Here is a 27,792-nt window from a genome sequence, read left to right as displayed (position 1 = left end):
GAGCTAGGATGAGTGTTAGGATATGAGTCAGGGTCAGGGTTATTTTTAACATTAGGATTAGGACTTGAATTAGGGCTAGGGTTAGTTCTAGGTGTAGCGCTACTGTTTGGTTTAAGTTAAGGTTTAGTGTTAGGCCTGTTGCTCAGTTTTGTTTTAATGCTATGGTTAGAGTTAGGGCTAGTTTTACGATTAGCTTTAGGGTTAGGGCTAGGGTTATGGTTTGGGTTAGAATTAATGCTGGGTTTGACACTAGGATTAGGGCTAGGTTTTGTGTTATGTTTAGGGCAAAAATTAGGGTTAGGGCTAATGTCAGGTCTAGGTTTACAGTTAGGGATAGTCTTAGAGTTAGGTTTATGGCTGGGTCAAATTTAAGTGTTATGTTTAGGGAAAGGGTCAGGTTTAGAGCTAGGCGTATTATTAGGGTCATGGTCAGGGTTCAGGTTTGATCTAGCATAAGGTATAGGTTTAGGGCTCGAATTCGCCTTAAGACTAGAATTAGGGTAAAGGTAATGGATAGGGTTAGGATTAAGGTTCAGGTTAGGTTTGGAGTAATGGATATGGTTTTGGTTTCTGATAGGTTTAAGGTTAGACCTAGGGTTAACATTAGCCTTATGGTATCATTAGGGTAATTTATAGGGTTAGATCTAGGGTTAGGGCTAGGGTTATGGTTAGGATTAGAGCTAGAGTTAGGGTTAGGGTCAGAGTTAGGGCGAGGGTTAGAGTTAGGATTACGTTTCGGGAATGTTTTAGGGTTTGAGCTAGGGTTAGTGCTAGGGTAAGGTTAGTGCTAGGGTTATGGTCATGGTTAGTGATAGGGCTAGTGTTAGGGTTAGGGCTATGGTTATCATTAGGGTTAGGGTAATAGGTTTGGATGTCAGGTTTGAGATAGGGATAAGTTTAGGTTAGCATTAGGGTTAGGTTTAGGGTTAGGGTATGAGCTAGTTTAGGATTAGAATTAGGGTTAGTTTCACTGTTAGTTTTAGGGTTAGGTTTATGTTTAGGTTTAGGGTATGTTTAGCTTTAGGTCTAGTGTTATCGTTAGGTATAAATTTAGGGTTAGGGTAATGTGTAGGATTCGAGCTAGGGTTATGGCTAGGGTTCAGGTTAAAATTAGGGCTAGGTTTAGGGTTAGGGTTAGGCATTGGGTTACAGTTAGCGTTAGCTTAAGTTTAAGGGTTTGCTATTGAGCTAAGGTTAGGGCTGGAGTGAAGGTTAGGGTTACAGTGAGTGCTAGGGTAGGGTTAAGATTACGGTTAGGGTTAGGATTAGCATTAGGTTTAGGGTTATGGTTAAGGTAATGGATTGAGTTAGAGCTAGGGTTTGTGTTATGGTTATAGTTAGGATTAGGGCTAGGGGTAGGGTGAGTATTGGTTTTTGGCTAGGGTTATGTTTGCAATAAGTTTAAGGGTTTGAGCTATGGTTAGAGCTAGGACGAGCATGAAGGTTAGGTTTATGGCTAGGTTTAGGGTTAGAGTTATGCTTAGGGTTACGTTTAGGGCTACAATTAGGGCTAGGTTTTGTGTGAGGTTTAGGGCTAGTGTTAGGTATATTAGTAATTTCAGAGCTAGAGTTATGGTCATGGCTATATTGTGGTTTTGTCTAGTGTTAGGGTTAGTTTTGGGGTTAGGATAAGGTTTAGAGCAAGGTTTTTGTTAGAGTATGTTTCAGGGTTCAGGATAGGATTAGGTATAAGGTTAAGTCCAGAATGTGGATTAGAGTTAGGTATAGGGGTACGGTTAGTTTTTGGTTTAGGTTAAGGGTTATTGTTAGGTCTAGGGCTAGGGTTATGGCTATATTTAGAATTAGGTTTAGGTCTAGGGCTAGTGTTAGTGTTAAGTTTAGGTATAGTGTTACTGGTATGGCTAGTGTTAGGTTTCAGATAAGGAATGGTGTCAGGTTTAAACCTAGCTTTAGTGTTAGAGTCAGAATAATGGTCAGGGTTAGGGTTAGGGTTTGGGTTAAGTTTAGAGCTAGAATGAGGGCTAGGGATAGGACTAGTAATAAAGTTAGGTTTTGGGGTAGGCTTAAGATTAGGGTTAGGACTAGGGTAGCAACAGGTTGAGGGTTTGGCTTAAGGTAATGCATAGGGTTAGAGCTAGGGTTAGGACTAGAGATAGTGTTAGGGTTAGGGCCAGGGTTAGTGTTAGGGTTAAAGCTAGGGTTAGGCCTTGTATTAGGGCTAGGTGTTGTGTTAGGTTTAGGGCTATAGCTAATGCAAGAACTGGCATTATTATTAGGTCTAGTTTTAGTGTTAGGTTTAGGGTGAGGTCTAGTGTTAGGATTAGGTTTAGGGATAGCATGATGTGTAGAGCTAGGGTCAGTGTTAGGGTCAAAGTCAGGGTTAGTATTAGTTCTAATGTTATGGTTAGGACTTGAATTAGGGCTAGGGTTTGGGCTAAGTGTAGAGTTAGGCTATGGTTTAGGTTAAGTGTTAGGGTCATTACTATGGCTCAGTTTTGCTTGAGGGCTAGGCCTAGGGTTAGGGCTAGTATTCAAATTAGCATTAGGTTTAGAGCTAGTGTTAGGATATGGTTTAGGCTTATGGTTAGGATTAGATTTAGAGTTAGGGTTAAATCTACGTTACGGCTAGGGTTTGGGCTAGGGTTTGGGTTATCCTAAGGGATAAGGTTAGAACTAGGTCTAGGGCTAGGGCAAGAGTTAGAGGTAGTCTTAGGATTAGGGTTTGGTAGGTTTAGGGTTAGGGCTTTTTTGGGCTAGGATTAGAGCCAGGGTTAGTATTAAGGCTAAGCCTAGGTTTAGGGCTATGGTTAGGGTTATGTTTATGGTTAGGCATGATGTTAAAGCTAGGTTTAGAACTAGGGCAAGGGTTAAAATTAGGGTTAGGGTTAGGATTAAATCTAAATTTAGGGGTAGGATTAGGACTAGGGTTTGTGTTAGGGTTAGTGCTTCATTAGTGCTAGGGCTAATGTCAAGTCTAGATTTATGGTTAGAGATAGTTTTAGGGTTAGGATTATGACTAGGTATAGTGTAAGGTTTGGGTTGAGTTTTAGGGTAAGGTTTAGAGCTAGGGCCTTTATTTTGTGTTACCTTTAGTTCTATGGCTATTGTAAGGTACAGGGTTCCAAGTTGGTTTAGGTTAATGTTAAAGTTAGGACTCACATTGGCATTAGGTTTAGGGTTAGGATTAGGTTTATTGATATGGTTAGGTTTAGGGTTCAGGTTAGTTTTAGTGTAATGGATATGTTTAGAGTTAGAAATAGGTTTATGGTTATCCTAGGGTTAGAATTAGGGTTAGGGCTAGGATTAATGTAATGATAGGATTAGAGCTAGGTTTAGGGCTAGGGTTATTGTTAGGATTAGGGCTAGGGTTAGGGTTAGGTTTTGGGTTATTGGAAGGGTTAGGGTTAGCGTTAGATCTAGGGTAAGTGTTAGAGCTAGGGTTATGGTTATTTTTAGTATTAAAGCTAGTTTTAGGGCTTTGATGAGGTTAAGTTTGGGGTTATGGTAGTGCTAGGGTTAGGGCTACATCTAATGTAAGAATTAAGGTTACAATTAGGGCTAGTTTTAGGTTCACCGAGAGGGCTAGGTCTAGTGTTTGGGTTTGGTTTACGTTTTGGGTGATGTTTAGAGCTAGAGATAGTGTACGATCAGAGTAAGGGTCAGAGTCAGTTTTAGGGTTAGGGTTAGGACTCTAATTAGAGCTAGGATTCAGGCTAGGTGTAGACTTAGGGTTTGGTTTAGTTTAAATGTTAGGGTTAGGGATATGGCTCTGTTTTGTTGTAGGGCTTGGGCTAGGTTAGGGCTAGTTTTAGGATTAGCGTTAGTGTTACAGTTCATGTTAGTGAGAGATTAAGGCTTAGGTTTAGGGTTACATTTAGAGTTAGGGTTAGATGTAGGATTAGGGCTAGGACATGGGTTAGGGCTAAGGTTAGGACAACTTTCAGGGTTATGGTAAGGGTTGAGGTTAGAACTAGTAATAGGACTAGGGTGAGAGTTAGAGTTACCTTAGGGCTATGGTTAGATTAGGTTTAGGGCTAAATTAGGGCTAGTATTAGGTCTAGAGTTTGTGCTAGGGTTAGACCTTGTTTTAGGCTTAGGTTTAGGTTTAGGAATAGGGTTAGGTTCAGGGGAAGGGATGGTTTTATAGCTAGTGTTAGGGCTAGGTCGAAGGTTAGAATTATGGTCAGAGCTAGGATTTTGTTTTGAGTTAGTAATAAGGCTAGGTTTAGGGCTAGAATGAGGGCTAGGGTTTGTTTTAGGGTTGTGGCAAGAATTAGGGCTAGGGCTAGTGTCAGATCTAGGGTTATAGTTAGGGATAGATTGAGGGTTAGATTTATGGCTAAGTCTAGGGTAATTGTTAGGTTTAGAGTAAGGGTCAGGTTTAGAGCTGGGGGTATTATTAGGGTTAGAATCAGGTTTCGGATTTGGTTTAGGTTAGGGATCAGGATTAAGGCTCAAGTTAGCATTAGTGTTAGAGATATGATATGATAGGGTTAGGTTTAGGGTTCAAGTTTGGTGTAGGGTAATTGATAGGCTTAGAGTTAATGAAAGGGTTAGGTTTAGGCCTAGGGTTAGCATTAGGGTAAGGGTTATGTTTAGGGAAATGGAGAGGGTTAGAACTAGGGTTAGGACAAGGATTATGTTTAGTAGTATGGTTTGAGTTAGGGTTAGGGTTAGGGTTAGGCCCAGGGATAAAATTAGGTTTAATTTTATGGTACGGTTTAGGGTTTGAGATAGGGTTAGCACTAGGGCTAATGTTAGGTTTAGGGTTAGGCCTAGGTTATAGTTACGGTTAGGGTCAAGGTTAGTGTTAGGATTAGGGCTAGGGTTATCATTAGGTTTAGAGTATTGGATAGGGTTTGATGTCGGGTTAGGATTAAGGTTAGGATTAGGTTTCGGCTTAAGGTTAGTGTTAGGGATAGTTATAGGGTTAGGTTTAGGGTCATGGTTAGGGTTGAGCTAGTGTTAGGTCTATGACAAGGTTTAGGTTTATGGCTATTTCTAGGGTTAGGGTTAGGGTAGATTTAGGGTTAGGGCAAGGATTATCTTCAGGGTTAGTGTTAGGGTAATGGGTAGGGTTAGAGCTAGAGTTATGGATAGGGTTAATGTTAGGATTATGGCTAGGTTTAAGGTTAGGGTTAGGTTTAAGCCAAGGGTTAGTGTTAGGGTTAGGTTATATTTAAGGGTTAGGGATTGAGCTAGGATTTGCACTAGGACGAGGTTTAGGGTTATAGTAGGGGTTAGGGTTAGGGCTAGTGTTAGCATTAGAGTTAGGGTTATGGCTAGGGTAATGGATAGAGTTATAGGTAGGGTTTGGCCTATGGTTATGGCTAGTTTTAGCATTAGTGATATGGCTAGGTCTAGTTTAGGGTTAGGTTTTTGGTTAGGAAAAGGTTTTGAGGTAGTGTTTATGTTAGGGTAAGGGTCAGTGTTCGGGTTAGGGTTAGGTTTATGATTAGGTCCAGCATTAGGACTAGGGTTAGGTCTAGTGGTAGGGTTAGTGTTTGGGTTAGTGTTTGGGTTAAGTTAAGGCTTATTGTTAGGGCTAGGGCTAGGTTTTTGTTTAGGACTAGGGCTAGAGTTATCGCTAGATATAGGATCAGGTGTAGATCTAGGTCTAATGTTTGGGTTAGATATAGGTATAGGGTTACAGGTAGCACCAATGTTAGGGGTCATTTATGGTTAGGGTCAGGTTAAGACCTATGGTTAGTTTTAGGGTCAGAATAAGGGTCAGGGTTAGATTTAGGGTTTTGGATATGGATAGAGCTAGATTGAGGGCTAATGTTAGGACTAGAAATAGAGTTAGGGTTTGGATTAGGCTAAGGATTAGGTTTAAAACTGGGTAGCTTTAGGGTTAGAATTTGGCTTAGCGTAAGGATAGGGTTAGTGCTAGGATTAGGGCTAGGATTAGGGTAAGGGTTAGGGTTAGGTCTAGGGTTAGAGTTAAAGTTAGCATTAGGGCTCAGATTAGGGCTAGGTTTTGTGTTAGCTTTAAGTCTATGGCTATTGGAAGAACTAGGGTTACAATTAGGGCTAGTTTTAGGGTTATTGTAACGTCTAGGTCTAGTATTAGTTTAGGATTAGGGTTAGGGTTATGTTTAGGATAATGAATAGGTTAGGGTTAGGGAATGTGTTAGGGTTAGGCTAAGGGTTAGCATTAGGGTTAGGGTTTGGGTTAAAGTAGAGTATAGGGTTAGAGCTAGGGTTAGGGCTAGGGTTTTGGTTAGGTTTAGGGCTAGGTTTAGGGATAGGTATAGGGTTAGTGTATGGATTAAAATTAGGGTTAGTTTTAGGGTAAGTTTTAGAGCTACATTAGGGTTAGAGATTGGGTTAAAGCTAGGCTTTGGCTGAGATTAGAGATAGGTTTTGGGTTTCATTAGAGCTAGTGTTAGGGATATGGCTAATGTAACAACTAGGGTTATGATTAGGGCTAGTTTGGGGGTTACAGTTAGGGCTAAGTCTAGTTTTATGTTTAGTTTTAAGTTTAGGTTGATGTTTTGAGCTAGGGTTAGTGTTAGGTTCAGAGTCAGGGTCAGGGTTAGTTTTAAGTTAGGGATAGACTTAAATTAGGAAGAGGCTCAGGGCTAGATGTAGGGTAAGTATTTGGTTTAAGATAAAGATTAGGGTTAGTGCTATAGTGAGGTTATGTTTTAGGGCTAAGGCTAAGGTTATGGTAAGGGATAGGGTTAGAACTAGAAATAGGGCTCGGCGAGAGTTAGATTTATTCTTAAGGCTAGGGTTAGGGTTAGGGTTAGGGCTAAACTAGGCCTAGGAATAAGTCTAGAATTAGTGTTAGGGTTAGGCCTAACGTTAGGGCTATGATTATGGTTAGGTTTAGGTTTAGGTTTATGGTTAGTTTTAGAGAAAGATTTAGGGTTATAAGTAGGTTTAGGGCTAGGGCGATGATTAGAATTAAGTTTAGGGATAGGGTTAGGAATGGTTTAGGATTAAGGCTACATTTGGTGTTAGGATGAGGGCTAGGGTTTTTATTAGTGTTAGGGAAAATTTTAGGGATAGGGATAATGTCAGATTTAGGGTTATGGCTAGGGGTATTTATAGGGTTAGTTTCGTGGCTAGATCTTGTATAAGGGTTAGGTTTAGGGTAAGTATCAGGTTTAGAATTAGGTGTTTTTTAAGGTCAGCTTGAGGCTTCAGTTATGGGTTAGGTTAATTTTTAGTGTTAGGGCTCAAATTAATGTTAAGGTTAGAGTTATGTTTAGGATAATGGGTAGCTTTAGGTTTAGGATTCAGGTTAAGTTTAGGATAATGGGTATAGTTAGGGTTTTCAGGGTTAGGGTTAGGCCTAAAATTAGCATTTGGGTTATGGTTATTGTTAGGGTAATGGATAGAATTAGAGCCAGGGTTAGGGCTAGCGTTTTAATTAGGATTAGGGCTAGAGTTATGGTTAGGTTTAGCGCTAGGGCTAGGGTTAATGTTTGGATTAAGTTTAGGGTATGGGCTAGGTTTTGAACTAGGCTTAGTGCTAGGGTGAGAGTTAGGTTTAGTGTTATGTATAGGGTTAGATTTACAGTTAAGGTTAGGTTTAGAGTTAGGGTTAGGGCTACGGTGACCTTTAGAGTTAGGTTAATGGATAGGATTAGATGTCAGGTTAGGGTTAGGGGTAGTTTTAGGTTTACTCTTAGTGTTAGGGTTTGGGCTAGGGTTAGGGTTAGAGTATAGTTTAGGGTTTGATCTAGGGTTAGGGCTATGATGAGGGTTAGGTTTAGTTTAGGACTAGGATTAGGTTTACAGTTAGAGTTAGAGCTAGGGTTATCATTAGGTTTAGGGTTAGGTTTATGGTACTGGATAATATTAGAGATAGTATTAGGGCTAGTTTTAACATTATGATTAGGGCTAGGGTTAGCATTAGGTTTAGGGACAGAGCTGGGTTATGTTTAGGGTTACGGTTAGGGTTTTATCTATGGTTAGGTCTAAGGTGAGGGTTAGGATTAGCGTGAGGGATAGGGTTAAGGTTAGGGTTATGCTTAGGGCTAGGTTTAGGTCTAGTTTAGGGCTAGATTTTGTGTTAGATTTAGAGCTAGGGTTAGTGCAATGGGTATATAAGGGCTAGGTTTAGTGTAAGTGATGGGGTTAGAGCTAGGTTTTGGGCTAGGGCGAGGGTTAGAATTACAGTTAGGACTAGGGTGTCATTAGAGTTTGATTAAGGCTAGGTTTACGGCTAGAATGAGGCCTAGGGTGTTAGGGATCGGTCTAGGGTTACCATTGTAGTTAGGGTTTTACTTAAGGTAAATGATAGGGTTAGAGTTAGGGTTAGGGCTAGATTTAGGGTTCAGGTTAGGTTAAAGCTAGGTTTAGGGCTCAGATTAGGGCGAGTTTTTGTGTTAGGGTGAAGCCTAGGGTTAGGGCAATCACTAATGTAAGAACTAGGGTTAAAATTAGGGTTAGTTTCATGGTTAAGTTTAGGGGTACGTCTAGTTTTAGGGTTAGGTTTAAGGTTAGGGTGATATTTAGAGCTAGGGTTAGTGTTACAATATGAGTGAGGGTCAGGGTTAGGGTTAGGACTCAAATAAGGATTGGGGTTACTGTTAGGTTTTGGTTTAAAGTTAAGATGGTGTTTAGAGCTGGAGTGAGTTTAGGATATGAGTCACGGTCAGGGTTAGTTTTAAGATTAATGTTAGGACTCGAATTTAGTTCACAGTTAGGTCTAAATATAGTGTTAGGGTTTAGTTTAAGTTAAGGTTTAGGGATAGGGCTATTTCTTGGTTTTGTTTTACTGTGAGGGTTAGGGGTAGTGCTATTTTTTTGAGATTAATGTTAGGGTTAGGGTGAATGTTAGTGTTAGGCTTAGGTTTATGCTTAGGGTTAGATTTAGAGTTAGGGTTAGATATAGGGTTAGGGCTAGAACTAAAAATAGGGCAAGAGATAGAACTAGGGTTAGGGCTAGGGTTAGGGTTAGGGTTAGGGTTAGGGTTATGATTAAGGTTAGGTTTAGGGCTAATATGCGGGCTAGCATTTGTTTTAGGGTTAGAGCTAGGATTACGTCTAGGGCTAAATTCAGCTTCAGAATTATGGTTAAAGATAATTTTAGGGTTAGCATTTTGGCTTCGTCTAGGGTAAGTGTTAGATTTAGTGTTACAGTCAAGTTTAGAACTAGGGATATTATTAGGTTCAAGGTCTGATTTAGGGTTGTGATAGTTTAAGGTTTAAAGTTAAGGCTCAAATTCATGTTAGGGTTTGCGTTAGGATAATGATAGGGGTGGGTTTAGGGTTCAGGTTAAGTTTAAGGCAATGGATAGAGTTAGGACTAAGGATAGGGTTAGGTTTATGCCTAGGGTTAGCATTAGGGCTAGGGTTATGGTTATGATTAGGGCTAGGGCTAGGGTTAGGGTTAAGGTTAAAGCTAGGATTAGGGCTCAGATTAGGGCTAGGTTTTGGGTTAAGTTACGGCTAGGATATGGTTACGCCTAATGTAAGTACTAGGATGATGATTAGGGTTAGTTTTAGGGTTCCAGGGCTAGGGTTAGTGTTAGGATTAGGTTTAGGGTTAGGGTAATGTTTACAGTTAGTAGTGTTAGGATCAGTGTCAGGTTTAGGTTTAGTTTTAGGTTTCAGCTTACAACTCGAATTTGGGCTAGGGTTAGGGCTAGGTGAGGGGTTAGGGTTGTGTTTAGGTGAAGGGTTAGGGTTAGAGGTATGGCTTTGCTTGTTTTATGTCTAGCGCTAGGGTTTGGGCTACTTTTAGGATTAGTGTTATGGTTTGGGCTAGTGTTAGGGTTAGGCTAAGGCTTTGGGTTACGGCTCGATTTAGAGTTAGGTTTTTATAAGGTTAGTGCTAGGACTAAGGATAGGGCAAGGATTAGTACTAGGGTTAGGGCTAAGGTTAGGTCTATGGTAAGGGATATGATTAGAACAAGTGATAGGGTAGTGTAAGAATTAGAGTAAGTCTTAGGGCTAGGGTTAGGGTAGGAATAGGGCTAAAGTATGTCTAGGGTTAGTGTTAGGCCTTGGGTTAGGTCTAGTTTTAGCATTAGTATTAGCATTAGAGCTAGTTTTAGCGTTAGGCTTAGGCAACAAGTTAGGGTTATATTTAGAGTTAGGTTTCAATCTAGGGTTAGTGCTAGGGCTAAGGATAAGGCAGGGTTTATGACTATAGTTAGTGTTAGAATTAGGGCTTTATTTAGGGTAAGGGATGTGGTTATAGCTAGGTTTAGTGTTAGGGTGAGGGTTTGTATTAGAGTTAGGGCTAGGGTTATCATTAAGCCTAGGTTTAGGGCTAGGATAAGGACTAGGGTTTGTATTATGTTTAGGGATAGTATTAGGGCTAGGGCTAATGTCAGGTATAGGTTACAGTTAGAGATAGATTTAGTGTTAGGTTTATGGCTTGGTCCAGTGTAAGGTTAGGTTGTTGGTAAGGGTCAGACTTAGATGTAGGTTTTTTTTTTTTTTTTTTTTTTTAGGGTCAGAGTCAGGGTTAGGGTTTGGATTAAGTTAGGGTTTAGGTGTAGGGCTCTAATTAGTGTTAGATTTAGGTTTAAGGTAATGAAAGGTTTAGGTTTAGGGTTCAGGTTTGGTTTAGTGTAATTGATAGGGTTAGTGTTAGGCCTAGGTTTAGACTAAGGGTTATGGTTACTGTTAGGGTAATTGATAGGGTTAGACCTAAGATTAGGGTTAGGGTTAAGTATAGGATTATGGTTAGTGTTTGGCTTAGGGTTAGGTTTAAGTTTATGGTTAAAGCTAGTTATATCACTCGGATTAAGGCTAGGATTTGGGTTAGGTTAGTGCTAGGGTTAAGGCTACTGCTAATGTATGAAGTAGGGATATGATTAGTGCTAGTTATAGGGTTAGGTTTATGGCTAGGTTTAGTATTAGGGTTAGGTTTATGGTTACGTAGACCTAAGGTAAGAGCTGGGGTTAGTGTTAAGCTCAGAGTCAGGGTCAGGGTTAGTTTTCGGGTTAGGGTTAGGACGATAATTAGGGTAGGGTTAGGGATAGCTGTAGGGTTAGGGTTTGGTTTAGATTAAGGGTTAGGGTTAGGGCTATGACTTGGTTTTGTTTTAGGGCTAGGGGTAAGGTTAGGGCTAGTTTTAGGATATGCATTAGGATTTGGACTATTTTAGTGTGAGGTTTAGGGTTAGGTTAAATTTCAGGGTTAGGGGCAGGGCTAGATTTGTGGCTAGATGTAGACATAGGGTTAGGGTTAGATTTAGAGTTAAGTTTAGATCTAGGGTTTGAGCTAGAGCTAAGGATAGGGCTAGGGTTAGGGCTTAGTTTAGGTCTAGGTTTAGTGTGATGGTAAGGGATAGGATTAGAACTAGGTATAGGGTTAGGGTAAGAGTTAGAGTTAGTCTTAGGGCTAAGGTTAGGTTTAATGTTAGGGATAGGGCTAAATTGGGGCTGGGAATAGGTCTAGCATTAGTGTTAGGGTTAGGCCTAGGGTTAGGGCTAGGTTTAGTGTTAGGTTTAGGGTTATGGTTAGGTTTAGTGTAACAGATGGGATTATAGCTAGTTTTAAGACTAGGGTTAGGATTAGAATTAAATTTAGAGTTAGGGTTAGGGTTAGGGTTATGATTAAGGTGAGGTTTATGGCTAGGATGTGGGCTAAGATTTGTGTTAGGGTTAGGGCTAGGATTAAAGCTAGGGCTAATGTCAGGTCTAGGGTATGGTTAGGGATAGTTTTAGGGTTAGATTTATGGCTAGGTCTATTGTAAGGGTTAGTTTTCTTGTTAGGGTCAGGTTTAGAGCTATGGGTATTATTAGGGTCTGGGTCAGTGTTACGGTTTGGGTTAGGTTAAGGTTAAGGATTAGGGCTCAAATTAGCCTTAGGGTTAGGGATAGGGTAACGATATGGTTAGGTTTAAGGTTCAGGTTAGGTGTAGGTTAATGGATAGGGTTAAGGCTAGGGATTAGAGTAGGGTGCGCCCTGTGGTGAGCATAGGGTTTAGGGTTATTTTTAGGATAATGGATAGGGTTAGAGCTAGGCTTAGGGCTAGGGTTATGTTTAGGATTAGGTTTATTTTTAGGCTTAGGCTTAGGGTTAGGGCTACAGTTATAGTTAGGTTTAGCTTTAGGTTTAAAGCTAGGGTAGGGCTTGGTTAGGGCTAGGTTTTGCAATAGAATAGGGCTATGGCTAATGTAAGGACTAGTGTTATAATTAGGGCTAGTTTTACAGTTAATGTTAGGACTAAGTGTAGTTTTAGGGTTAGGTTTAGGGTTAGGGTGATGTTTAGATCTAGGGTTAGTGTTAGTTTCAGATAAAGTGTTTGGGTTAGGGTAATGGTTAGTGTTAAAGCCAGAATTAGGACTAGATTTAGGTCTAGGGTTAGGGTTAGTTCTTGTGTTAGGTTAAGGGTTATTGTTAAGGCTAGGTATAGGTTTTTCTGTAGGTCTAGGGCTAGTTATGGCTAGATTTATGATTAGGTTTAGGTCTAGGGCTAGTGTTAGAATCAGGTTGAGGTATAAAGTTAATGGTAGGGTTAATGTTAGGGTTCGGCTTAGAGTTAGGTTCAGTTTTAGACCTACAATTAGTGTTAGGGTCAGGATAAGGGTCAGGGTTAGGGTTAGGGTTTGGGTTATGGTTAGACCTAGAATGAGGACTAGGGTTAGGACTAGGAATAGGGTTAAAGTTTGGGTTAGGCTATGGATTAGGGTTAGGAGTAGGGTTAGCATTAGGGTGAGGGTTTGGCTTATCATAAAAGATAGGGATAGAACTAGTGTTAGGACTAGGTTTAGCTCTAAGGTTAGGCTTAGGTTTAAGGATAAACCTCAGTTTAGGGCTAAGATAGGGCTAGTTTTGTATTAGGGTTAGGGCTAGTGTCAGTTTTATGGTTAATGTAAAAACTAGGGTTACTATTAGGATTAGTTTTAGGGTTAGATTTAGGGCTAGGTCTAGTGTTAGGGTTAGGTTTAATGTTTGTGTGATGTTTAGAGCTAGGGTTAGTGTTAGGATATGAGTCAGGGTCATGGTTAGGTTTAGGGTTAGGGTTAGGACTCGAATTAGGCCTAGGGTAAGGGCTAAGTGTAGGGTTAGGGTTTGGTTTAGGCCAAAGATTAGGGTTAGGTGTATGACTTGTATTTGTTATAGGGCTAGGGCTAATGTTAGGGCTAGTTTTAGGATTAGCCTTAGGGTTAGGGCTCGCTACAGGGTTAGGCTTAGGCATCAGGTTAGGTTTAGATTTAGAGTTAGGTCTCCATCTAGGGTAGTGCAAGGGTTAAGGATAGGGCAAGAGCTGTAACTAGCATTAGGGCTAGGTTGAGAGTTATGGTACGGGATAGGGTTAGAACTAGGGATAGATCTTGAGTGAGAGTTATAGTTTTTCTTAATTATATGGTTCGGGTTAGGGTTAGGGATAGGGCTAAATTAAGGCTAGGATTTGGTCAGGTTTAGTTTTAGGGTGAGATTTAGGGCTAGAGTTAGAGTTAGGGTTTGGGTTAGGGCTAGGGGTAGGGGTAGGGTTAGGGTAAGTTTTAGGGTTTAAGCTAGGGTTAGGACTAGGGCGAGTGTTAGGTTTAATGTTAGGTCTAGGGTTATGGTTATGGTTAGGGTTAGGGTTAGGGCTATGGTTTTTATTAGGGTTAGGGTTAGGTTTAGGGTTAGATTTAGGGTTGGTTAGATGTAAGGTTAGGGTTAGGATTAAGGTTAGGTTTAGGGTTAACTTTAGGTTTAGGTTTAGATATAGTGTTGAGTTTAGGGTAAAAGTTAGGGTTTGAGTTAAGGTTAAGGCTATGACAAGGGTTAGGTTTAGGGTTAGATCTAGGGTTATGTTTCTGATTAGGGTTAGGAATAGGGTTAGGTTTAGGGCTAGGGTTATCATTAGGATTAGAGATAGGGTTTAGGTAATGGCTAGGTTTAGAGCTAGGGTTAGTGCTATGGTTAAGGTTAGAATTAGGGCTAGAGTTAGTTTTATGGTTAGGGATAGGTATAAGATTAGGTTTAGGCTAAGGGTTATGCTTTGAGCTAGAGTTAGGAGTAAGGCGAGGTTTAGGGTCAGGGATACATTTAGGGTTATGGTTATGCTTAGGGTAGGTTTAGTCCTAGGATTAGGGCTAGGTTTTGTGTTAGGTTTAGACCCAGGGTTAGGGCTATGGGTAATGTAAGATCTAACGTACTGATTAGGGCTAGTTTTAGTGTTAGGTTTATGGCTAGGTCTAGTGTTAGGTTTAGGTTTTGGAATTAGGTTCAGGTTTAGAGCTAGGTTTAGTGTTTATGTAGGGGCAGTTTCAGTTTAGAGTTAGGGTTAGGGTGAAACCAGAATTAGGAGTAGGTATAGGTCTAGAGGTATGATTAGTGTTTGCTTTACGTTAAGGGTTATGGTTGGGGGTAGGGCTAAGTATTTTTAGGTCTAGGTCTAGAGTTATGGCTAGATTTAGGATTAGGTTTAGGTCTAGGGCTAGTGTTAGTATTAGATTTAGGTATAAGTTTACTGATAGGACTAGTTTTAGGGTTCAGTTTAGGGTTAGGGTCAGGTTTATACCAAGGGTTTGTATTAGACTTAGTATTTGGGTTAGGGTTAGAGCTAGAATGAGAGATAGGGTTAGAACTAATAATAGGGTTAGGGTTTGGGTTAGGCTAAGGATTGGGATTAGGACTAAGGTTTGCATTCGGATAGGGTTTGGCTTAGGGTAAATGAGAGAGTTAGAGCTAGGGTTAGGGATAGGGCTAGGTTTAGGGTTAGGGTTACATCTAGGTTTAGGACTCAGAATAGGGCTAGTTTTTCTCTTAGGTTTAGGCCTAGGATTATGGTCATGGCTAATGTAAGAATTAGGGTTAAAATTAGGGTTAGTTTTAGGGTTAGTTTTTGCTCTAGGTCTAGTTTAGCATTATCTTTAGGGTTAATGTGATACTTAGAGCTAGGTTTAGTGTTAGGATATAAGTCAGGGTCAGGGATAGTTTAAGGCCTAGGACTCAAATTAGAGCAAGGAGTTTATGGCTAGGTGTAGAGTTAGGGTTTGTTTCAGGTGAAGGTTTATGGTTAGGGCAGTGGCTCTGTTTATTTTAGGCTAAGGCTATGGTTAGGGCTAGTTTTAGGTTTAGTGATAGTGTTAGGTCTAGTAGTAGGGTGATGTTTAGGCTTAGGGTTAGGGTTAGATTTAGAGTTATGTTTAGATATAGGAATAGGTAGAGGGCTAGCATTAGGGTTAAGGTTAGGGCTTGTGTAGGGTAATGGTAACTTATAGAATTAGAACTAGAAATAGGCTAGGGCGAGAGTTACAGTTAGTTTTAGGCATAGGGTTAGTGGTAGGGATAAGGTTAGGGCTAAATTAGGGCTAGGATTAGCACTAGGGTTAGTGTTAGGTTATGGCCTATGGTGAGGGCTAGAGATAGGGTTAGTGTTAGGGTAAGGGTTAGGGTTAGTGTTAGGGTAAGGGTTAGGGTAAGAGTTAGGGGAAAGGATGGGGTTATAGCTAGATTCAGGGATAGGGCGAGAGTTAAAATTAGGGATAGGTCTAGGGTTAGGGTTCGGGTTAGGATTAAGGCTGGGTTTAAGGCAAGGATGAGGGCTAGGCTTTGTGTTAGGTTTAGGGCTAGTATTAGGGCTAGGGCTAATGTCAGGTCTAGGTTTATGGTTAGGGTAAGTTTTAAGGTTAGGTTGTGGATAGGTCTACTGTAAGCGTTAGGTTTAGAATAAGAGTCAAGTTTAGAGCTAGGTTTTTTTTTGTTTTTGTTTTTGTTTTTCGGGTCAGGTTCCGGGTATGGTTTGGTTTAGGTTAAGGTTTAGGGTTAAGGCTTGAATTAGTGTTAGTGTTAGGTTAGGGTTAGGGTAATGAATAGGGTTAGGTTTATGGTTCAGGTTAGGTTTAGAGTAATGGAAAAGTTTAGTGTTAGGGATAGTTTGAGCATTAGGCCTAGGGTTAGCATTTATGTTAGGCTTATCTTTAGGGTAATGGATAGGGTTAGAGCTAAGATTAGGGCTAGGGTTAAACTTAGGGTAAGGGATAGGGTTAGGGTTAGGCCTAGGGTTAGTGTTAGGACTAGGTTTAGAATAAGTGTTAGTGTTTTAGCTAGCCTTAGGGCTAGGGCGAGGCTTAGAGTTTTGGTTAGGTCTAGGGTTACTGTTAGGGTTACAATTAGGACTAGGTATAGGGATAGGATAATGACTAGGTTTTGTGTGAAGTTTATGGCTAGCATTAGGGCTATGTGTAATGTAAGACCCAGGGTTATGTTTATGGCTAGTTTTAGGGTTAGTGTTATGGATCAGTCTAGTTTAGGGTTAAGTTTTGGTTTAGGATAAGATTTAGAGCTAGGGTTTGTGTTAGGGTAAGGGTCATTGTTCGGGTTAGGGTTAGGGTTAGGGTCAGAATTAGGATTTCGTTGGTTGCAGAGATAGGGTTAGTCTTTGTGTTAGGTTAAGGGTTATTGTTAGGGCTAGTTCTAGGTTTTTGTTTAGGGCTAGGGCTAGATTTATGACTCTATTTAGGATAAGGTTTGGTCTAGTGCTAGTGTTAGGGTTAGACTCAGGTATAGTCTTACCGGTAGGGGTACTGTTAGGGTTTGGTTTAAGTTTAGGGTCAGGTTTAGACCTAGGGTTAGTGTTTATGTCAGAATAAGTGTCAGGGTTAGGGTTAGAGTTTGGGTTATGTTTAGAGGTAGAATGAGGGCTAGGGTTAGGACTCGTAATCGAATAAGGGTTTGAGGTAGGCTAAGGATTAGAGTTAGGACTAGGGTAGCATTAGGGTGAGGCTTTGGCTTAGGAAAAGGGATAGGGTTAAAGGTAGGGTTAGGTTTAGGGCTAGGGTTGTGGTTAGAGTTTGGGTTAAACTTAGGGTTAGGACTCGAATTAGGGGTAAGATTTTTGTTCGCATTAGGGCTACAGGTAATGTAAGATCTAGGTTTCCCATTAGAGCTAGTTTTAGGGTTAGCGTTAGGGTGATGTTTAGAGATAGGGTTAGTGTTAGGGTCAGAATCAGTGTTAGGGTTATTTCTAGGGTTAGGGTTAGGACTCACATTAGGGCTAGATTTAGAGCTAGGTGTAAATTTAGTGTTTGGTTTAGGTTAAGGGTTATGGTAATGGTTATGACTCGGTTTTGTTTTAGGGCTAGGGTAGGGTAAGGGCTAGTGTTCCAATTAGCATTAATGTTAGGGCTAGTGTTAGGGTGAGGTTCATGCTTAAATTTAGGGTTGGATCCAGATTTAGTGCTAGGTGGAAGGATAGGGCTAGGGTTGGGTTTAGAGATAGGCTAGATTTGGGTTATGGAAAGGGATAGGTTTAGAACTAGGGATTGGGCTTGGGTGAGAGTTAGAGTTAGTGTTAGGGTTAGGGATAGGGTTAAGTTTAGGGTTGGGCTAAATTGGGGCTAGGATTAGTACTAGGGTTAGTGTTAGTTTTAGGCCTAGGTTTAGGGCTAGTGTTAGGGCTAGCATTAGGTTTAGGGTAAGGTATGATGTTATAGCTAGGTTTAGGGCTAGGGCAAGGGATAAAATTAGGATTAGAGCTAGGATTAAGTTTAGGTTTAGAATAAAAGCTAGATTTATAGCTAGGATTAGGGATAGAGTTTGTGTTAGGGTTAGGGATAGGATTAGGACTAGGGATAATGACAGGTCTAGGGTTATGGTTAGGGTTAGTTTTATGGTTATGTTTATGGCCAGGTCTATTGTAAAGTTTAGGTTGAGGATTGGGTCAGCTTTACAGCTAGGGTTATTATTAGTGTCAGAGTCAGAATTAGGGTATGGGTTAGGTTCAGGTTTAGGGTTAGAGCTCAAATTACCATTAGGGTTAGTGTAATGGATATGGTTAGGTTTAGGGTTCAGGCTAAGTTTAGGTAATATATAGGGTTAGGTTTAGGGCTAAGAATATGGTTAGGGGTTTGTGAGCTATATTTCGGTTTAGGAAAAGGTTTAGGTTTAGGGTTAGGTTCAGTAATGTGTTAGAGCTGGCATTAGGGTTATGGTTAGGTTTAAAGCTATGTTTACAGCTCAGATTAGGGCTAGATTTTGGGGTAGGTTAGGGCTAGGGTAGGACTCCGGCTAATGTAAAATCTAGGGTTACGATTAGGGCTAGTTTTAGGTTTAGCATTAGGTCTAGGTCTAGTGTTACTGTCAGGTTTAGGTTTAGGGTGATGATTAGAGAAATGGTTAGTGTTAGTGTCCGATTCAGGGTCAGTGATACTCTTAAGGTTATAAATAGGACTCGAATTAAGGCTAGGGTTATGGCTAGGTGTAGGGTTAGGGTCTGTGTTAGGTTTAGGGTAAGAATTAAAAATAGGGGTAGTCTAATATATATATAAATTAGTAATTTGGTCTAGGGTTACAATTAGGTGAGAGTTAGGGTTAGGGCTATGGCTAAGTTTTGTTTCAGATCCAGGGCTAGGGTTGGGGCTAGGTTTAGGATTAGTGATAATGTTAGGGCTAGTGGTAGGGTGAGGTTTAGGCTTAGATATATTGTTATGTTTAGATATAGGTTTAGGGATAGGGCTAGGGCTAGAGTTAGGGTTAAGGTTAAGTCTAGTGTTAGGATTTGATAACAAAAAGGGTTACAACTAGAAATGGGGCTAGGGCGAGAGTTAGAGTTAGTCTTAGGGCTAGTGTTAGGGTTAGGTTTATGGTAATGGCTAAATTAGGGCTAGGATTAGTGCTAGGGTTAGCGTTAGGGTTAGGGCTAGGATGAGGGTTTGTGTTAGGGCTAGGGCTAGGATTAGGGCTAGAGATAATGTCAGCTCTAGAATTATGGTTAAGGATAGTTTTAAGGTTAGATTATGGCTAGGTCTAATGTAAAGTTTAGGATTAGGGTAAAGGTCTGGTTAAGAGGTAGATGTATTATTACGGTCAGAGTCAGGGTTAGGGATTGGTTTCAGTTAAGTTTTAGGATTAAGGCTCGAAATATCATTAGGTTTTGGGCAATGGATCGGGTTATATTTAGGGTTAAATTTAGGTTTAGGTTTTTGAATAGCGTTAGGGATAGCTATACAGTTAGGTTTAGTCCTATTGTTAGCATTTGGGTTAGGCTTATATTTAGGGTAATGGATAGGGTTACAGCTAGGGTTGAGGATAGGTTTATGGTTGGGATTATGGCTAGAGTTAGAGTTAGGTTTAGGCTTAGGTTTAGGGTAAGTGTTAAGGTTCAGCTAGGTTTAGGGCTAAGGCAAGGGTTAGGGTTAGAACAGGTCTACGGTAAAGGTTAAGGTTAGGGCTATGGTTAGCATTAGGGTTAGAATTAGGGTTATGGTAATGGATAAAGTTAGAACTAGGTTTTGGACAATGGTTACAGTTAAAATTAGGGTTAAGTTATAGTTAGGGATAGGACTATGTTAATGTTTAAGGTTAGGATTAGGGCTAGGTTTAGAGGTAGTGTAAGGGCTAGAGTTACTTTATTCAAATTTATTTGATACAATCCAGGATTCTTCTTTAACTAACCTTACTCTGTCCCCAGGTTTAGGTCTTTTGGTACAACTATTTGGTTTCAGGAACAGTTAGTATTTTCATTTTACTTCAGTTTGACCTATACAAGTAAATGACAATAGACATGGAAATCAAATAGGTTTTATGCCAGCTGCTTGAAACTGCACATACACCCTCAATTATCTGTGAGGGTACTCTAATATGTTCCTTGTGAGTGTAGGCCTAAGCTGAGGCATGCAAAAACAACTTTATCTTAGAGCCCTTTAGGAGAAAGCAGGGAAATATGCATGCACTGAAAATCCTCCCATAAATATTTTGTCAGATTTGTTTGATACTGCGTAGGATTCATCATTTGGCTTGCCCCACAAAGCTCTCCAAGTGTGGGACGTCTAGGATCAATGGTTCTCTAATCCAGTTAGCATTAGTATTAGGTTTAGGGTTAGGGCTAGGGTTAGATGTAGTTCACTACATCTAACCCTAGCCATAACCCTAAACCTAACACTAATTTCATTTTGACCTATACGGGTGAGAGTTAGTTTTGTTCAAATTTCTTTGAAACTTGGAAGGAGTCATCTTTTACCTAGCCTTAAAATGCTTCCTAGGTTTGGGCCTTCTCATTTCAATGGTTCACTATAAGGAGCACTCTATATTTTAAGGTTTCACTTCATATTGACCTATATAGGTAAATGAAAATGGGGGTTTAAATCAAACCAGGTAGGTGCTAGCTGCTTAAAACTTCAAACACTGAATCAGTTCTCTGAGGGCACTCTCTGGTTTTTTCCTTGTGAAAGTAGCCCTAAGATGAAGATGGCAAAAACAACTTTATTCAAGAGCACTTTAGCAGAAAACAGTGAAATATGCATGAACTGAAATATCACCTCAATTATTTGGTCATAATTCTTTGACACTGCATAGAATTCATCTGATAGCTTAGCCCATAGGCTTCCAAAGTCTGAGACTTCTAAGATAAACATTTTTTTAGACAGGTTAGGGTTTTTGTTAAGGTTAGTGTTAGGGCTAGTGTTAGAGCTAGTATTAGGGTTAGAGTTAGTTTTGTTCAAATTTCTTTGATACTTGGCAGGATCCATTTTTTCCTATTCTTACTATATTTCCCATGTTTGGTCCTCCTAGGTTCAATGGTTCACTGTAAGGAACATTTTATATTTTAAAGTTTCAGTTCATTTTGTCCTATTATGTTAAATGGAAATGGAGCTGGAAATCAAACAATTTTGGTGCTAGATGCTTGAAACTTCACACTCCATCAATTTTCTTTGGGAAATTTATGGTTTGTTCTTGTGAAAGTAGGCCTAAGCTGAAGCATGTAAAAACAATTTTAGTCTGAGAGTTCTTTAGGTGAAAACAGGGAAATATGCATGTACTGAAATACTCCATCAACTATTTGGTCAGATTTCTTTGATACTGTGCAGCATGCATCCCTTAGCTTTCCCCACTAGGTTGCCCATGTTTGGAAATTCTAAGGTCAAAGGTCCCATTAAAAAGGTTAGGGTTAAGGTAAGGGCTAGGGTTAGAGCTAGTTTTAGGGTTAGAGTTATTTTAGTTCAAAATTCTTTGATACTTGGCAGGATTTATCTTTTAGCTAGATTTACTCTGTTTCCCAGGTTTAGGCCTTCTTGGTTCACATGTTTGCTGTCAGGAACAGTTTGTATTTAAGATTTCACTTCATTTTGACCTATACGGGTAAGTTAATGAAGCTAAATTTCAGACAGGGATTGTCCTAGCTGCTTGAAACTTCAAACACACCATCAGTTCTCTCTAGGGACTCTGGTATGTTCCTTGTGAAAGTAGGCCTAAGCTTAAGCATGCAAAAACAACTTTATCTGAGAGTCCTTTAAGAGAAAACAGGAAAATATGCATGTACTGAAATACCTCCCATTATTATTAGGTCATATTTGTTTGATCCTGCATAGGATTCATCACTTAGCTTGCCCCACAAGGCTCCACAAGTGTGGGGATACTAGGATCACTGGTTTTCTAATCACGTTAGGGTTAGGGTTAGGTTTAAGGTTAGGGCTAGGGTTAGGGTTAGAGGTAATGCTAGGGTGAGAGTTAGCTTTGTTCAAATTTCTTTCATACTGGGCAGGAATCGTCTTTTATCTAGCCTTAGTATGCTCTCAAGGTATGGTCTTCTCAATTAAATGGTTCACTATCATGAACACTTTGTATTTTATGGTTTCACTTCATTTTGACCTATATGGGTAAATGGAAATGGATGTGGAAATCAAACAAAAGGCATCCCTTCCCCTAACCTAACAGTAAACCTAATATTAAATGTAGCCCTAATCCTAGGCATAAGCCTAACACTAATCCTAGACCTATTCCTACCCTTAATTTAGCCCTAACCCTAACCCTAACCCTAGCCCTAATACTAACTCTAAATCTTGCCCTAGCCCTATTCCTAGTTCTAACCCGATCCCTTACCATGACCCAAACACTAGCCTTAACCTTAGCTCTAACACTAGCCATAGCCCTAATCCTATAATTAACCATAACTCTAATAAATATACCCCTAAGCCTAAACTCACCCGAACACTAGCAATAACACTAACACTAATAATAAAACTACCCTTAAATTTAGCCTTAACCCTAAAACAAAACCGAGCCATAGTACTAACCCTAACCCTTAACCTAATCCAAATCATAACCCTGCATTTGGTCCTAAGCCTACCCAAATTCGAGTCCTATCCCTAACCCTAAAACTAACCCTGACCGTGACTATGATATTACCATTAACTCTAGTTCAATACATCACCCTAAATCTAAACCTAAGTAAAAAACTAGACTTAGCCAAAAATAACCCTAAAAATAGACCTAATTGTAACCCTAGTTCTTACATTAGCTGTTTCCCTAACAAGAGCCCTAAGGTAACCCCAAACCTAGCCCAATCAGAGACACAACCCTAGTTTCAAGCCTAACTCTAATTCTAAACCTAGCCCTAACCGTTACCCTAAACCTAACCCTACCTTTAATCCTTGCACTAACCCTACATCTAACCCTAAACCTAGCCCTAACCCTAACCATAACCCTGTCCCTAACCCTAGCTCTAATGCTATCCATTACCCTAACAATAACCCTAAACCTAATGCTAACACTCAGCCTGACCCTAGCACTATCCATAACCCTAACCTATCCATTACCATAAACATAACCTGAACCCAAAGCCTAACCATATCATTACCTTAACTCTAACCTTAACTCTAATGCTAATTTGAGCTCTAATCCTAAACCTTAACCTAAACCAAACCCTAAATCTGACCCTGACCATAATAATACCCCCACCTCTAAACGTGACTGTAACCCTCATTCTAGCCCTTATACTATACCTAGCCATCAATCTATTCCAAAACATATCCCTAACCATAACCCTATACCTGACATTAGCCCTAGCCCTAATGCTAGCCCTAATCCTAACACAATACCAAGCCCTAACCCTAGGCCTAACACTAGCTTTAAACCTAACCCTACACTTAACCCTATCCCTAACCCTAATGTTAACCCTCACCTTAGCTCTAAACCTAGCTGTAACATCACACCTTACCCTAACCAAAACCCTACCCCTAACACAAGTTCTAACCCTACCCCTAATCATAAGCAAAAACATAATCCTAATAGTAACCTTAGACCTATCCCTAATTCTTAGCCTAATCAAAACAATAACCCTATTCATAGTCCTAACCCTAGACCTCATTCTAGCTCTAACCCTATCCAAAACCCTGACCCTAACCCTGAACCTTATTCTGATCCTAACACTAACCCTAGGTCTAAACCTAACCTTAACCCAAGACCAAACCCTAACACTATCCCTACCAGTAACCTTATATCTAAACCTGACCCTAGCCCTAGACTTAGAGATAAACCTAATCTTAAGTCTAGCCTTAAGTCTAGCCCTAGGCCTAAACAAATACCTAGCCCTAGCCATAATAATAACCCTTAACCTAACACAAAGACTAACCCTACCCCTAGACATAAACCTAGTCCTAATTCTGGCTTTAACCTTAACTCTAACTCTAACCTGAACAGCGACCCTGCATTTAACACTAAGCTATCTCTAAACCTTAACCTAACCAAAAACCTAACACTAATACTAGACTTAGCCATAATGCTAACCCTACAAATATCCCTAATAATAATCTTAGCTCTTACATTACCCATAGCCCTAACCCTACACCTTAACCTAACCCAAAACCTAGAGCGAATCCTAGCCCTAAACCTAGCCCTAAGCGTAACCCTAACCCTAACCCTAGACCAAATCCAACCCCAACCCTAGCCTTAGTCTAAACCTTACTCAATGCCGAAACCTTACCCTAAATATATACTTAGACCTATTCCTAAATCTAACCCTAACCCTATCCGTAACCCAAAACTTAACCTGATAACTAAACCTAGCTCTAAATCTACCCATTACCCTAACCCTAACCCTAACCCTATTGATAACTGTAGCCATAACCCTAACCCTAACCATATCCCTAACCAAAAAACTAACCCAAGACCTAACTGTAAACCTAAAACTCAACATAGCCCTTAACCTAGCTCAAACCCTAACACATATCATAAACCTAAACCTAACCATGCCTTAACCTTAACCCTAAAACTAAATCTAACCCTAACCCTAACTATAAAGCCAAATCTACATCCATTACCTTATCCCTTATCTTAACCCTTATGATAACACTAGCCCTAACACTTAACCTACCATAATCCTTTTCAGAGACCTAACACTGAACCTAACCCTCGTTCTAGCCCTATCTCTAACTCTAGCACAAACCCTAACCCTAACCCTAAACAAACCCTTGCCCAAACCCTAACCCTAATCTGAGCCCTAATTCTAACCATAACCATAGCCCAAACCGTAGCTCTAAATCTATCCATTATCCTAACCATAACCCTAAACATAATGCTAACCCTAACCCTAACCCTAACACTACTTCTATACCTTGCTCTGATTCTAACCTAAACCCTCAACCTAGCCCTAACACTTAATCAATCGCTACCCTTAACCTTAATCTAACTGTAAGAAACCCCTAAGCCTAACCCTAACCCTGACCCTAGCCCTATTCCTAAACTTAACCCTAGCCTTAACCCTAGCTCTAACCCTATCCATTACACAAACCCTAACCATAAACCTCATGATAACCCTAGCACTAACCCTAAAATACTCTAACCATAGCATAAACCTAACCCTAGACCTAACCATAAACCTAACTCTTGCAGTAGTCCTAAACCTAGATCAAAGCCTAAAAGTTATACTAAACCTAACACTAACGGTTTTTCTAAACCTAAACCTAACCTTAATCATAATCCGACATCTAAACCTGTTCATTACCCTAACCCTAATGATAACCCTAGCCCTAACCCTAATACTAACACTAACTCTAGAACTAACCCTAGACTTAGCACTAATCCTAGCTCAAACCCTAACCAGTACCCTAAACATAACCTTAACCCTAACCCTAGATTTAACCCCAACCCTAACCCTAACTCTACCCTAATCCTAAACATAACCCTAGCCCTAACCCTAGCTCTAAACCTATCCATTACCCTAATGATAACCATAAACCTAATGCTAACCCTAGGCCTAACCCTTACTCTATTTATTAACCTAAATGTAACCTGAACCCTAAACCTAACTTGAAGCCTAAAACTAAACCTATCCATTACCATAACCCTAACTGTAACCCTAGCAGTAATGTGAGCCCTAACCCTAAACCTCAACCTAACCCGAAACCTGACCCTGACCATTATAATACCCCTAAGTCTATACCTGAACCTTACTCTAAACCTAACTCTGACACTAGACATAGTCATAAACCTTACCTGAAAACTGTCCTTAACCATAACCCTAGACATGATATTAGCCCTAGCCTTAATTCTTGCCATAAACCTAACACAAACCCTAGCCCTCATCCTAGCCCTAAACCTAGCCTTGATCCTAACCTGAAACCTAACTCTAACCCTATTCCTAATTTTATCCCTTGCCCTATTTCTTAACCTAGATATAGCCCCATCCCTTCCCCTAAATCTAACCCTAACCATAACCCTAGACTTAACCCTTACACTAATCCTAGATCTGATCCTAGGCCTAATTTAGCCCTAACCCTAACCCTATCACTAGCACTAAGACTAACCCTGTCTCCCTAGCCCTATTCCTAGTTCTAACCCTGCCCCTTACCAGAACCCTTACACTTGCTCTAACCTTAGCCCTAAACCTAGCCCTACTAATAACCCTAAATCTAACCATAACTCTAAATCTAACCCCAACCCTAAATGTAAACCTCCCACTGAAACTAGCCCTAACACTAGCACTAATCCTAAATCTAGCCCTAACCTAGTCCTAGCACTAATCAAAACTGAATCACAGCCCTAACCATAACCCTTAACCTAAACCAAAACCTAACCCTACACCTATCCCTAACCCTATCCCTAATTCCAGTCACACCCTAACCCTAAAACTAAACTTCACACTGACTCTGACCCTAACACTAACTCTAGCTCTCAAATCACCCTAAAAAATATACCTAGCCTTAAAACTAGACCTCGCCCTAACCCTAACCCTAAAAGTAGATTAGTGTTAGCCCTAATCCTAGCCCTAGCCTAACCCAAATCCTAGCCCCAATTTGAGCTCTATGCTTCGTTTTAACCCTAACCATAACCCTGGCCCTAACCATTATCCTAAACCTAACCCTAACACTAAAACTTGCCTTAACCTAAACCTCACCCCGGCCTTAATCCTAACCATAATCCTAGCCCTAACACCAGCTCTAACCATATCTATTCTCTAACCCTAACCCTTACCCTAATGCTAACCCTAGGATAACCCTAACCCTATCTCTAACCCTAACTTTATCCATTACCCTAAACCTAACCTGAACCATAAAACTAACGATATCCATTACCCTAACCGTAAACCTAACCCTAATGCTAATTAGAGCCCTAACCCTTAACCTTAACCGAACCCAAACCTTAGCTGTGACCATGAACCTATATCTAAACCAAACTCTAAATCTAGACCTAACACTTAATTTAACTGTAAACATAAGCCTAAACTAAACCCTAACACTACCCCTAACCAAAACACTAATCCTAAAACTTGCCCTATTCCTAGACCTAGACATAAAACAAAACCAAGCCATAACCCTAACCCTAAGCCTTAACCTAAACCAAACCCCAACCCTACAGCTAGCCCTAATCCTACCTCTAAAATTAACCCTGACCCTGAAGCTAACATTAACACTAATCCTATCTTTAAACATCACCTTAACATAAAATTAACTCTAACACTAGACCTAGCCTTAACCCTAATATTAAAACTAGCCTTAATCATAACCCTCATTAGTACATTAGTAGTTGTCCTAAACCTAGCCCTAACTCTAACACAAATCCTACCCCTAATCTAAGCTCTAACCCTAGCTTTAACCCTAATCTTAACCCTAACACAAGCCCTAAACCTAACCCTAACCCTAGCTCTAACTTAACCCTTACCATAAGCCATACCCAACCCAAATGCTAACCATAGTTCTAACCCTAATCCTCAGCCTAACTTAAACTCTAACTGTATTACTAGTCTTAACCCAAGCCCTTATTCTAGTTCTAATCATAACCTTGACTCTCATCTGATCCTAACAGTAACCCTAGGTCTAAACCTGACGCTATACCTAAACCAAACCCTAACACTAGACCTACCAGTAATCTTATACCTATACTTAAGCCTGACACTAGATCTAGACCCAAAGCTAATCCTAAATATAGCTACAACACTAGCCCTAGACCTAAACAAAGACCTAGCACTAGCCCAACAATAACCCTTAACCTAAGCCAAACATTTACCTTATCCCTAGACCTAAACCTAGTCCTAATTCTAGCTCTAACACTTACCCTATTTCGATCCCAAACACTGACCCTGATTCTAACACTAAACCTAGCTTTAAACCTGACTAACACTGATTTAAACCTGATTCTAACACTGAACTTAGATTTAAATTTGAATTAGACATAACCCTAACCCTAAAACTATTTCTAAACACAACCCTAGCTTTTATATTACCCATAGTACTAACCCTAGCTCTAAACCTAACACAAAACCTAGCCCTAATCCTAGGCCTAAACTTAGCTCTAAGCATAAACCTAAGCCTAACCCTAGCCCTAGCCCTAACCATAACCATAAACCTAATCCTCGCCTTAGACCTAACCCTAGCTCAAAGCCTAAACCTTACACTAAACATAACCCTAGCCCTACCCTAAATCCTAACCCTAACCCTAGCCCTAATCCTAACATTAACCCTAGCCTGAACATTAGCTTTAACCATATAAATTACCCTAACACTAACACTAATTAAAACCCTATCTCTAACACTAAACCTAACTCTAACAATAAATATAAACCTAGAAATAAACCTAAACCTAACACTCGCCCTTGCCCGAACCCTAGATCAAACACTAAACCTTACCCTAACCTAATCATAACCCTAGCCCTAAACCTAAGACTTACTCTAACCCTAACAATTATCCTAAACTGAACCCTA

The sequence above is a fragment of the Callospermophilus lateralis genome, chromosome X, assembly GCF_048772815.1.
Source record: "Callospermophilus lateralis isolate mCalLat2 chromosome X, mCalLat2.hap1, whole genome shotgun sequence".
Lineage (NCBI taxonomy): Eukaryota > Metazoa > Chordata > Mammalia > Rodentia > Sciuridae > Callospermophilus > Callospermophilus lateralis.
The sequence above is the reverse complement of the archived record's forward strand: the minus strand, read 5'-3'. Positions refer to the sequence as shown.